Genomic DNA, 10,311 nt, shown 5'->3' with positions numbered 1-10,311 from the left:
CAGGGGCAAGCAGTAGAGATGCTATTTCAAAGTTAATCAAACAGAAAAAATGAATTTGGAGTCTTTCCACCTACTGTACCATGTTTATAGCTTAGAAACCCAAACTACACTTGCTCAAACTGCCAGCTGCTATTTGAGTGAAGGGTTAGAGGAAGGCACTAAGAGTCAGTGATTCAGTGGGTGACTTTAGACAAATGAGACAGACTTGAAATGACTTTAGTCATCTGCATACATAGGGGTTTTGTAGGTAGGAATCTTAAACTTTTAAAGTGCTATTTGTTCCTAGGATGAAAGCTGCTTGATATGCACAAATAAAATGAAATATAATTAATGATGGTCTGGCTACTACAAAACCAAATGTTAATTCACTGACTTTGTTTATAAGTGGAAAATAAGTTACTATTTTATCTTCATCACAACAATAACTTAAAGAAAAACCTGGAAACCCCCCAAACTAACCAGACAATAGATATTGCCCATTCTTCCCTCTGCCTGATGCTTACCTAATATACTGAAGGGAGATAAACTAGGGACGGGGAGATACTGTAGTCTACATTTCATCTATTGGATTAGGAGATTTATTCTGCAAGTACTTAGTAATTGAGAGTCCATGCAATGTTAAAACATCAGGGTCATTCACTAAGTACTAGGATTGCGAGTAGCTTCTACTAGATTTTATCACTGAATGTTCCACTAACTATAATTTGACAAAGTAGAAGAGATAGTGATGTTTCAGTTACTAGGAACACGGCTCAGTCCATGAGATGACCAAGTCCTAGGAGCTGAAGACAGGCACTGAATCAAATGGTTTGCATATCAGTGCAGTGGTGTTTGCAACTTGCTTAAATAAATCATTCGAACATACAGGGCCGGCTCTGGCTTTTTTGCCGCCCCAGGCAAAAAAGCCTCCGCCGCCGCCCCCCCCCTCGTGGGGGGGGGCGGAGCCGGGGGGGGCGGCGAGCTCTCCTGCCGGGGGGAGGGCGGCCGGAGCCCCGGGGCGAGGGTGGCGAGCCCCGGCGGGGGCTCCGCTCTCCCCCCGGCGGCCGGGGGGAGGGCGCCGGAGGGGAGGGCGGCCGGAGCCCTGGGAGGAGGGCGGTGAGCCCCGGCGGGGGCTCGGCTCTCCCCCCCCCCCCCCGGCGGCCAGAGCGCCGGGGGCAGGGCGGCGAGCCCCGGCGGGGGCAGGGCGGCGAGTCCCGGCGGGGGCTCGGCTCTCCCCCCCCGGCGGCCAGAGCGCCGGGGGCAGGGCGGCGAGAGGGCGGCGAGCCCCGACTGGGGCTCGGCTCTCCCCCCGGCGGCCAGAGCGCCGGGGGCAGGGCGGCGAGCCCCGGCTGGGGCTCGGATCTCCCCCCGGCGGCCAGAGCGCAGGGCGGCGAGCCCCGGCGGGGGCTCGGCTCTCCCCCCCCCCCCCCCCCCCCGCGGCCAGAGCGCCGGGGGCAGGGCGGCGAGCCCCGGCGGCCAGAGCGCAGGGCGGGCTCGCCGCTCTCCCCCCGGCACCCCGGGGGGAGGGCGCGGGGGGCGGGCGGCCAGAGCGCCGGGGGGGCGGGCGGCGAGCCCGGCTGTGGCCCCGCTCTCCCCGGCGGCCCGAGCGCCGCGCCGCCCCCCTCCAGGTGCCGCCCCAAGCACCAGCTTGGTTGCCTGGTGCCTGGAGCCGGCCCTGCGAACATACCAGCCTGCTAACGTGTTGGCCAGGGAAAGATCAGTATGAGCAGCTCTATTTCATTAACATTTCAAAGCTTTTTTTTTTTTTTTTTTTTTTTTTAAAGAATGTGATTTATTTCCTTTGTTCTGACAACTCCTTCACTATCCCTTTTTTTAAATTAGTGCCCTTTCCCTGTCCTAAATAAGGAGAGAGGAGGAGTCTCATTAGCATGGATGAATGTATCGATTCCAGAAATAGTCACTTTTCCCTCTTCTGCATTTGTCCTGTAAAACAGGGTTGATCTTCAACAGCTCTCTTTTTTTCAGTCACTAGAACCCTAATTCACTTGTATGTAGAAACTTTCCTATTCTAGAACTCATTAGCTTTGATTCAGTAGCCCATCAAAATTAAGTAGAAGTAGTAAGAATCATGTTTCCAGTAACACTTTCCCTGTTTGAAGAAAACTGGAATCAACTGTGGAAGTACAATTACTGAATCTGGTTGTTGTTTGTTATTTACTTATTTATTTATTGGAGAGGCTATTTTTTTAAAGACTTGACAAGAAAAAGCTTTCTTTTAAAGCACAGTTTATATTAAATTTAGATCTTGCAAGTAGATTATAGCTTGAGATTTTAGGCTTGCTTGAATATAAAGGCACTGTGGGCCACATCCACAGCCCATTGAAGTCTCCCATCAACTTCCATAGATGCTGGATCAGGCCTTATGAACCTAATCTTGCTTTCGGCGCACACCCAAAATTCCCCCTGCTGTAAGTCAATGGGAGTTTTTGGGTGTGAAAACGAAAGCAAGACTGTCCCTGTTGTAAGGTGAGGCGATAAATTTAGCTCTATTCTTTGTCAATTATTTAACATTCACTGGATAGGAGGTACCAGTAAATTACTGTGATGTGGGATAGCAGAAATGAAGATATCTGTAGTCCAGAGGGGCTGTGGAAGCCACCATTCACTTTGCTGGTAAATTGTCAATTCAACCCCCTTCCCTGAATACTCTTGGCTTGAGCGTTTGACACACGCTGGAATTATATATATGTTTGAGTTGATTTGTCTCGCACTAACTTTTTGTATGAATATTATTAACTTCAAAAAAAAATCTAGGTCAGTACCATTTTGCTGTGGTTAATTCTCATGATTTAGGGGCAAATCTTGCTTGCTTACTCAGAGGGATTATTTGACTACATTCTTGTACCATGGTGATGAAGGCAATGCAAATGCTTAGATTGCTATTGGGGAAGTGAGATTTGGTGCTGAGCCTGTAAGGCCTTGTGTTCACGAGATGTTTTTGTCCTAAGGACAGTCTTCCTAATAAGAATCCACCCAGGGTCCTCTACGAGTATAACAAGCAGTATAACTATAACATTACATTTCCCCAAGCAGGCAAGTCCTGAATTGGCCTTAGTCACCTTTGTGTGCTTCTGACCTGGACGTGTCCCAGAGGCTGGAGCAGCACCTGTTCTAAATTAGACAGCCCTGGAGGTCTGTCTTACTATAGAAACCTCCTCGAGCAATCCTATGGTCCGCAAGGCTATGGAGAATCTCTTCAGCACTTTGTGATGGGACCCCATCCTTGATACACACTTCCAACCCTGACCCTAGCACGCCTCTTACGCTGGAGCTTGATGAGGTCCTTTGTAGGCAGCCTCTGGCTGTCTTCCAAAGTGCCTGCACTGGGGCAATCCTTTCCTGGCAGCAGCTGGGGCTTATTCCTTTTCTTCAACTGTTACTGAGTTCACAGTGCAGCAGTGCACTGTGCAGCAGTTCCCCGCAGTGCAGCTACCCACAGGTGGCTTGGAGACTACGCATAGATAAAGTCCCTATACGTAGGAACCATACTAGAGCTGTATAGCTGTTACAGAATCACCAAAGTCTACGGGCAAAAGCATTTTCTTGGCTGTCCATTTTTTTTGTCTGTTTCCCAGTTAGTATGTGGGGCTGGACTATAGTTCAGTGACAAGTCTGACCTACATTTAGGAGAAGGGACTGTGCAGCAGGCTGGAATTTCTGCAGGAGCTTCAGGAAAACTGACAAATGGAAGGTTTTAGTGAATTAGATTGACAGACAAACCAGCAATGCAGTATATCTTATGCTGTTTAATTTTATGCAGATGTTAAAAATGAAAACTGCATTTTAGAATCTGTGAGGGTGAAGCTGGAAGTTTAGACAGCTAGGTAGGGAGCAGTTGAGACTCTTGGCATCAGACAAGGTATTGGATGCAGCCTGGAGTATTGAATGAGGACACTAGCAGTGTTCTTTGCTAAAATGTCCAGTAGTGAAAAAGTTACCAATGTTTTTAATATATCATAATTAGGTTTCAGCATCAACAACCTATAGGGACTGCCACATAGGTCTCCTTCTCTCTCTTAAAGCTATTGTTTTTTTCCCCCCAACATGCACCTTCAGGCTTTGTCCTATGCTGCTCTTCAGGCTTGGGAAAAGCTTCCTGTAAACATCCACAAAACTAATTCATCCTCCTCCTTAAAACTGTTCTTTGCTGTGAGGCCTACAAAAAAACTTGACAAAGATTATGCTGTTGGTGAGCTGATACCACCACTTATCATACTGACCAATATTGTCTCCTTGTTTCTTTGTATTCCCCTATCTGGCTGTATTCATCTGTTGTCTCTTGTTTTACGCTGAGACTGTGAGCTCCTTGGGATAGGGGATGGTCTTTGTTTCTTTAGAGCCTAGCACAATGAGATCCTGGTCCATGTCTCTTCTGAGGTACTGTGTTAATTCAAACCAATAATAATATTGGTTCAGGCGGATTCTGAGTCCAAACAAATGCAGCTACAACTATGTATTAAAGGATTTCATTGCAGCCATAACAACTACATTTTTCCTTTATTTATTTTACATTTAAGTTCTGCAGCAAATTTCACACCAAGGCAACTTGCATCCGAACTCCCCAGCTGCAGAATCACACAGTAACCAGTGCCCTGATTACGGGCTGTACGTTTGGGACTTGATCTCAACTGGTGTATATCGGCATTGAAGTCCATTTGCACCACTTGAGGGGTCTAAGCTATTGCTGCTACTACTTTTCTCTTGACACACAATATAGCAAACTCCAGCTTTCTGTTCCTTCCTCTTCCTTTTGTTCTCCTGAATAAATAACGCATCTTGTATAGAAGTGCACCTCTGCAAATCCCCACCAGCAGGCAGGGCCGGCTCTGGCTTTTTGGCCGCCCCAAGCAAAAAAAACCAAAAACCTGCGGCGCGGCGGAGCGTGGGTGCAGGGGGACTGGCTGGGGGGGGGAGGGGGAGGGAGCGGGTGGGAGAGAGAAAGAAGGGGGCGGCCAGGGCTACAGCAGGGGCGCTGCCACGCGGCCCCTCCCGCTGCGCTGCCTCCTGCCGCCTGCCGCGAGGGCTCCGGTCGGAGGGGAGGGAAGGAAGAGGACTGCCCTGCAGGGCGCTCTGGTTCTCCATGCCGCCGCCCCCTACAGGGTGGCCGGAGCGGAACAACAACAACAACAAAAAAAGCGGCCGTGCCGCCCTAGGATTGGGCAGAATGCCGCCTCGAACAATCTGCCGCCCCAAGCACCGGCTTGCTCAGCTGGTGCCTGGAGCCGGCCCTGCCAGCAGGGTCTATATGGACTAAATGCACAACACAGTGCGCTTTAGATCTCACATCCCCATAGTGTGCATTTCCCCACTGTGTAGACAAGCTCCAATACAGATTGCTTTCTTCATGTTCTTCCTTCATACCGTTGTTGCTGACCTGGTTCTTACTAGAATACAAGGATCTGTTTTTTCTCTAGATCTAAAATACTGGGTGCTTTTGTTTTATCACTTTCAGATGAACAATTGCTGTGCCTTCTGAACACCTGCTCTTCCTCAATCTCTTGCTGGAGTTCTGTTTTGATTTCACACTCTGTTTATTTATAGTCAGGCAATATCTCAGTGAAATAAAATGATTCCCCTGCTGCAGTCTGTGTGCAGTTTCTGTTGAAAGGTATCATGTTCTTTATGCTATTTTGTTTTTTAGTTGCTCACAGAAGGTGAAGACCTGGGGCTCTAATATTTTTCAGTTGTCTCCTTACCTTTCAATTTAACTCTTACCTCTTGTCTTCCATCATTATGCCCCATACCACCGAATTGGATTTACTAAAACTAAACGCTTTACCTTTCAGATCTGTTTTGCATGCAGCATTTGGTGCATAGTCCACAGCTTGTCGCATCAAATTCATGACAAGGGAAGAGCCAGTAATTCCCAACATTCTTCCCCCCCCCCCCTTTTTCTTGGTAGTCTAATGGTAACTTATATACCAGAGAAGATCACTGACCCATTGAGGCTTGCCTGTATTAACCCTGAAAAATCTAAGCAAACAACCTATTACCATCATGAACTTGAAAGTTCAGTTAGTGGTGTGGCCTCAGATTCCTTCCATAAACATTGATTCACTTCTCCTTTGAACTGACAAACATTACTTACCTTTATTGCCAGGGGTGTCAGCTTGCTTAATGTTCCAGCTACCCTTGGGGTCAATAAGTTTTGTCTGAACTGCTTATTCTAGTCCCATCTTTACCATCAACTTATGGCCTTGTTTATAATACTAACTTAATCAAAACAACTTATGGACATGAATCTGTCACTTTCCTTGAAAGAGCATTTGAAGCCCACATACTAACAGAAGCTGTGTGTTATGAACTGGGACATGGGTGGTCAGGCTTAGTAGTCAGAGCAGATGCAGTTGTGCTTAGTGGTCGGAGTGGAGTCAGAAGCCAGGAACAAATCCAAAGGTCAGAGCTGGAGTCAGGAACCTAACAGAGTTATAAGACCAGGGGGTGGGGGGGGCGGAGGGGGAGGGAGGAACTATAGTGACCTGGCCAGAGGCCCAAGCCACAAAGAGGAAGCCCTGCAGCTCATGGGGCATAAAAGAGGCCGCAGAGTGAGAGATTGGTACAAGGGGGCTGAGAAACTGCAAGAGGATGTGTTAAACCAGTGGGGAGGTAATCCCCAGATGAGCCCACAAGGAAGCACCTTGGTGAGTGGAACAAATGCTGTGTCAATTTGCCATGTAGGTACTTGTTATGGGGTATATGTACCCCACACTGGCCCAGCAACTAAAGAGTTAACACAGGCACTGTCCATGGCTTCCAGTCAGCAGCATCGCAGCAGCGGCTGAGGGGCAGGGTGGGGTGGCTACCAGAAGAGTGAGCAGGCTGGAAAAAGTTGTTCCTGCCAGCAAGCTACTAAAGAGCAGCCCAGGAGGGGGTGAACTGATGGACAGGCTGGAGAGCCTCTAGAGATCTAGGGGAAGGTAGGAAGAAACTCGGGGCAGTGTCAGAGTCAAAGAACCCTGACCCTGCTTACATGGCTTGAGGGCCGTGAGTTGGAACCTAGTGCAGTGGGCGGACGGGTAGGCCTGGGATCTCCTACCAACCCCCAGCAGACTTGGAACTGGAGAAAGGCTTTTCAGACTCCTGAGCACCAGAAATAGACTGACAGCCCCACAAGGCTAGTCGAGCCCTGGAGCTGCGCCACACTTGGCCCAAGGGGTTGCTGTTGCACTGAGACACTGCATCACAGTACTCCTAGACTGCAATCAAGTCCTCCCTTAACCTTCTCTTTAAGCTAAAAAGATGGAGCTCCTTGAGTCTATTGCTGTAAGGCATGTTTTGTAATCCTGCTTGTGGCTCTTCTCTGAATCTTCTCCAATTTATCAGCATACTTCTTGAATTGTGGGCACCAGAACTGGACACACTATTCCAGTAGTGGTGGCACCAGTGCCATACTCAGATGTAAAACAAGCTCTGCTCTTCAAGATTCCTTTGTTTGTGTCCAAGGATAGCATTAGCCCATTTAGCCATAGCATTGCAGTGGGGGAGCTCATGTTCAGCTAATTATCCACCATGATCCCCAAATCTTTTTCAAAGTTAAGGATTTTTGTGTGTGGATGGGATGTGAGTTAGGGGCAACACTCAAATCGGGTTAACTTTGCAATGAAGACAAGCCCTTTGGGATGTGTGTGTGTGTGTGTGTGTGTGTGTGTGTGTGTGTGTGTGTGTGTGTGTGTGTGTGTGTATGTATCTCCTCTTCCAGCCACTTCATCCTGAATCATGTAATGGCCTCTTGCTTCATTTATGATGCTTTTCTTTCTTTCATGCTACATAGCATGTTAATGAAGGGCTTGCTCTTGAAAAGGGCTGAGCACCTGCAGCCTTTATTGGGTGAAATGCTAAATTCTTTACACAGTATTTATTTGGGAGATTTTCTAAGGCACCACGGGCCATTAAGTCAGCTGGAAGGACCTAAGGCAGGGGTCGGCAACGTTTGGCACGCGGCTCGAATGGGGGCGGCGAGAAGCCGCGGCCAGCACATCGCTCGCCCACGCCGCTTCTCGCCGCCCCCATGGGCCCGGGACGGCGAACCGCGGCCAGTGGGGGCCGCGATCGGCCGAACCTGCCACGTCAGCAAGTAAATAAAACTGGCCCGGTCCGCCAGGGTGCTTACCCTGGCGAGCCGCGTGCCGAACGTTGCCGACCCCTAACCTAAGGAATTGGGTTCTAACTCTGCTTTTACTGCGTTCTTGCACAGAAAGCTAATTGAAGTCAATGGGAGGTCTGTGGGCCAGTAGCTTTACTTGAATTGAAATCAATGGGAATTTCTCTGAGTGTAGAGAGAGTGTAAAAACTGAAGAAGGACTTCAGGATGTGGCCCATCATCTTCAAGAGGTTTTGGGGGGTTGCCCAGCACATGTTAAGATTAGGCCTCCGGTTTTCTGGGTTTATATGGCATCAGTCAGATCCTCAGCTTGTGCAGAATGGTTTAGCCCACTGTTTTTACTTTTTGCTGGTTACTATGTGTTACATTTGTAATATGTCAGCCAATGTGTTTCAGACTTGCATAATCTTTTGTATTTTAAACAATCGTCTCAGAGCAACAATACATACTCACTTATCAAGACAAATGTTTTTAAATTTCCTAATTTCTGGCCCTGGCACATCAAACTCAATAGAAAATAGTCTAGTATTGGGACGATGATTACATCACTGGTTTTATTTCTATATAACTGTCTTTCTGTTGTGGCTCCATGGAAATTCATTGCTTTTTATTTTCTCTTAAACTCAACAATAAAAGACAAGCAATAAATATAAAGCGTATGTTGAATTACAGACCTTGATTGTGGTCTTGATTGTCTTTTAAGAAAGACAGTATAAGCTACTTAGCCAAGAACTAGATGAATGAGAGACGTAGATGATGGAAACATGCACAAAGCCTCTATCTATCTGAGAAAGTTCTAGTTACATGGATTTTTAAGATCAGAAAGTTTTTTTTTTTTTTAAATCTAGTGATCCTATCTTGCTGATAAACTAGAGGATCCAACCTTTAAGTATTTCAAAATATTAAGCCATACATCATTAGTAGGGAGAGCAATTATCTTGATGTGTCTTCATGGTGCTGAAAGAACTCTGCATGGCTCAGGGCACTGGTAAATTACTAGAGTGAATTAGGCTATGTCTATGCTGCTTCTGAAGGAAGCAGTTCTGCGCTAGTTCTGAAAGAACTCAAATGTGAAATTGCAGAACTACTAACTGTAGTCTGTAATCTATTATTTAAATACGCTTCTGTACCAAATGACTGGAGTATAGATAATGTGATGCCAACTTTTAAAAAGGGCTCCAGAGGTGATCCCAGCAATTGCAGGCCACTAAGCTTGACTTCAGTACCGGGCAAACTGGTTGAAACTATAGTACAGAACAATATTGTCAGACACATAGATGAACATAACTTGTTGGGGAAGAGTCAACATAGTTTTTGGTGAGGCATGATTTCCCTTTACAATCTACTAGAATTCTTTGACGGGGGTCAACAAGCATATGAACAAGGGGGATCCAGTGGATATAGTGTACTTAGATTTAAGAAAGCCTTTGACAAAGTCCCTCACCAAAGGCTCTTAAGCAAAGTAAGCTTATCCCATATAAGAGGGAAGGTCCTCTCATGGATTGGTAACAGGTTAAAAGATAGGAAACAAAGGGTAGGAATAAATGGTCAGTTTTCAGAATGTAGAGAGGTAAATAGTGGTGTCCTTCAGGGTTCTGTACTGGGACTAGTTCTATTCAACATATTCATAAATGATCTGGAAAAAGGGGCAAGCGGTGAGGTGGCAAAATTTGCAGATGATACAAAACTACTCAAGATAGTTAAGTTCCAGGCAGATTATGAAGTGCTACAAAAGGATCTCTCAAAACTGTGTGACTGGGCAACAAAATGGCAGATGAAATTTCATGTTGATAAATGCAAAGTAATGCACATTGGAAAACATAATCCCAACTATACGTATAAAATGATGAGGTCTAAATTAGCTGTTACCAAGATCTCTTTCTTGAGTGGTGTCATTATGGATAGTTCTCTGAAAACATCCACTCAATGTGCAGTGGCAGTCAAAAAAGCGAACAGAATGTTGAGAATCATTAAGAAAGGGATAGATAATAGGACAGATAATATCATATTGCCTCTATATAAATCCATAGTACGCCCACATCTTAAATACTGCGTGCAGATGTGGTTGCCCCATCTCAAAAAAGATATACAGTAACTCCTCACTTAACGTTGTAGTTATGTTCCTGAAAAATGCAACTTTAAGTGAAACAAACGATGTTAAGCGAATCCAATTTCCCCATAAGAATTAATGTAAATGGGAGGGGGTTGGG

Source organism: Emys orbicularis, chromosome 9 (assembly GCF_028017835.1).
Source record: "Emys orbicularis isolate rEmyOrb1 chromosome 9, rEmyOrb1.hap1, whole genome shotgun sequence".
In the NCBI taxonomy this organism is placed as follows: Eukaryota; Metazoa; Chordata; order Testudines; family Emydidae; genus Emys; species Emys orbicularis.
This window is presented reverse-complemented; position numbering follows the sequence as displayed.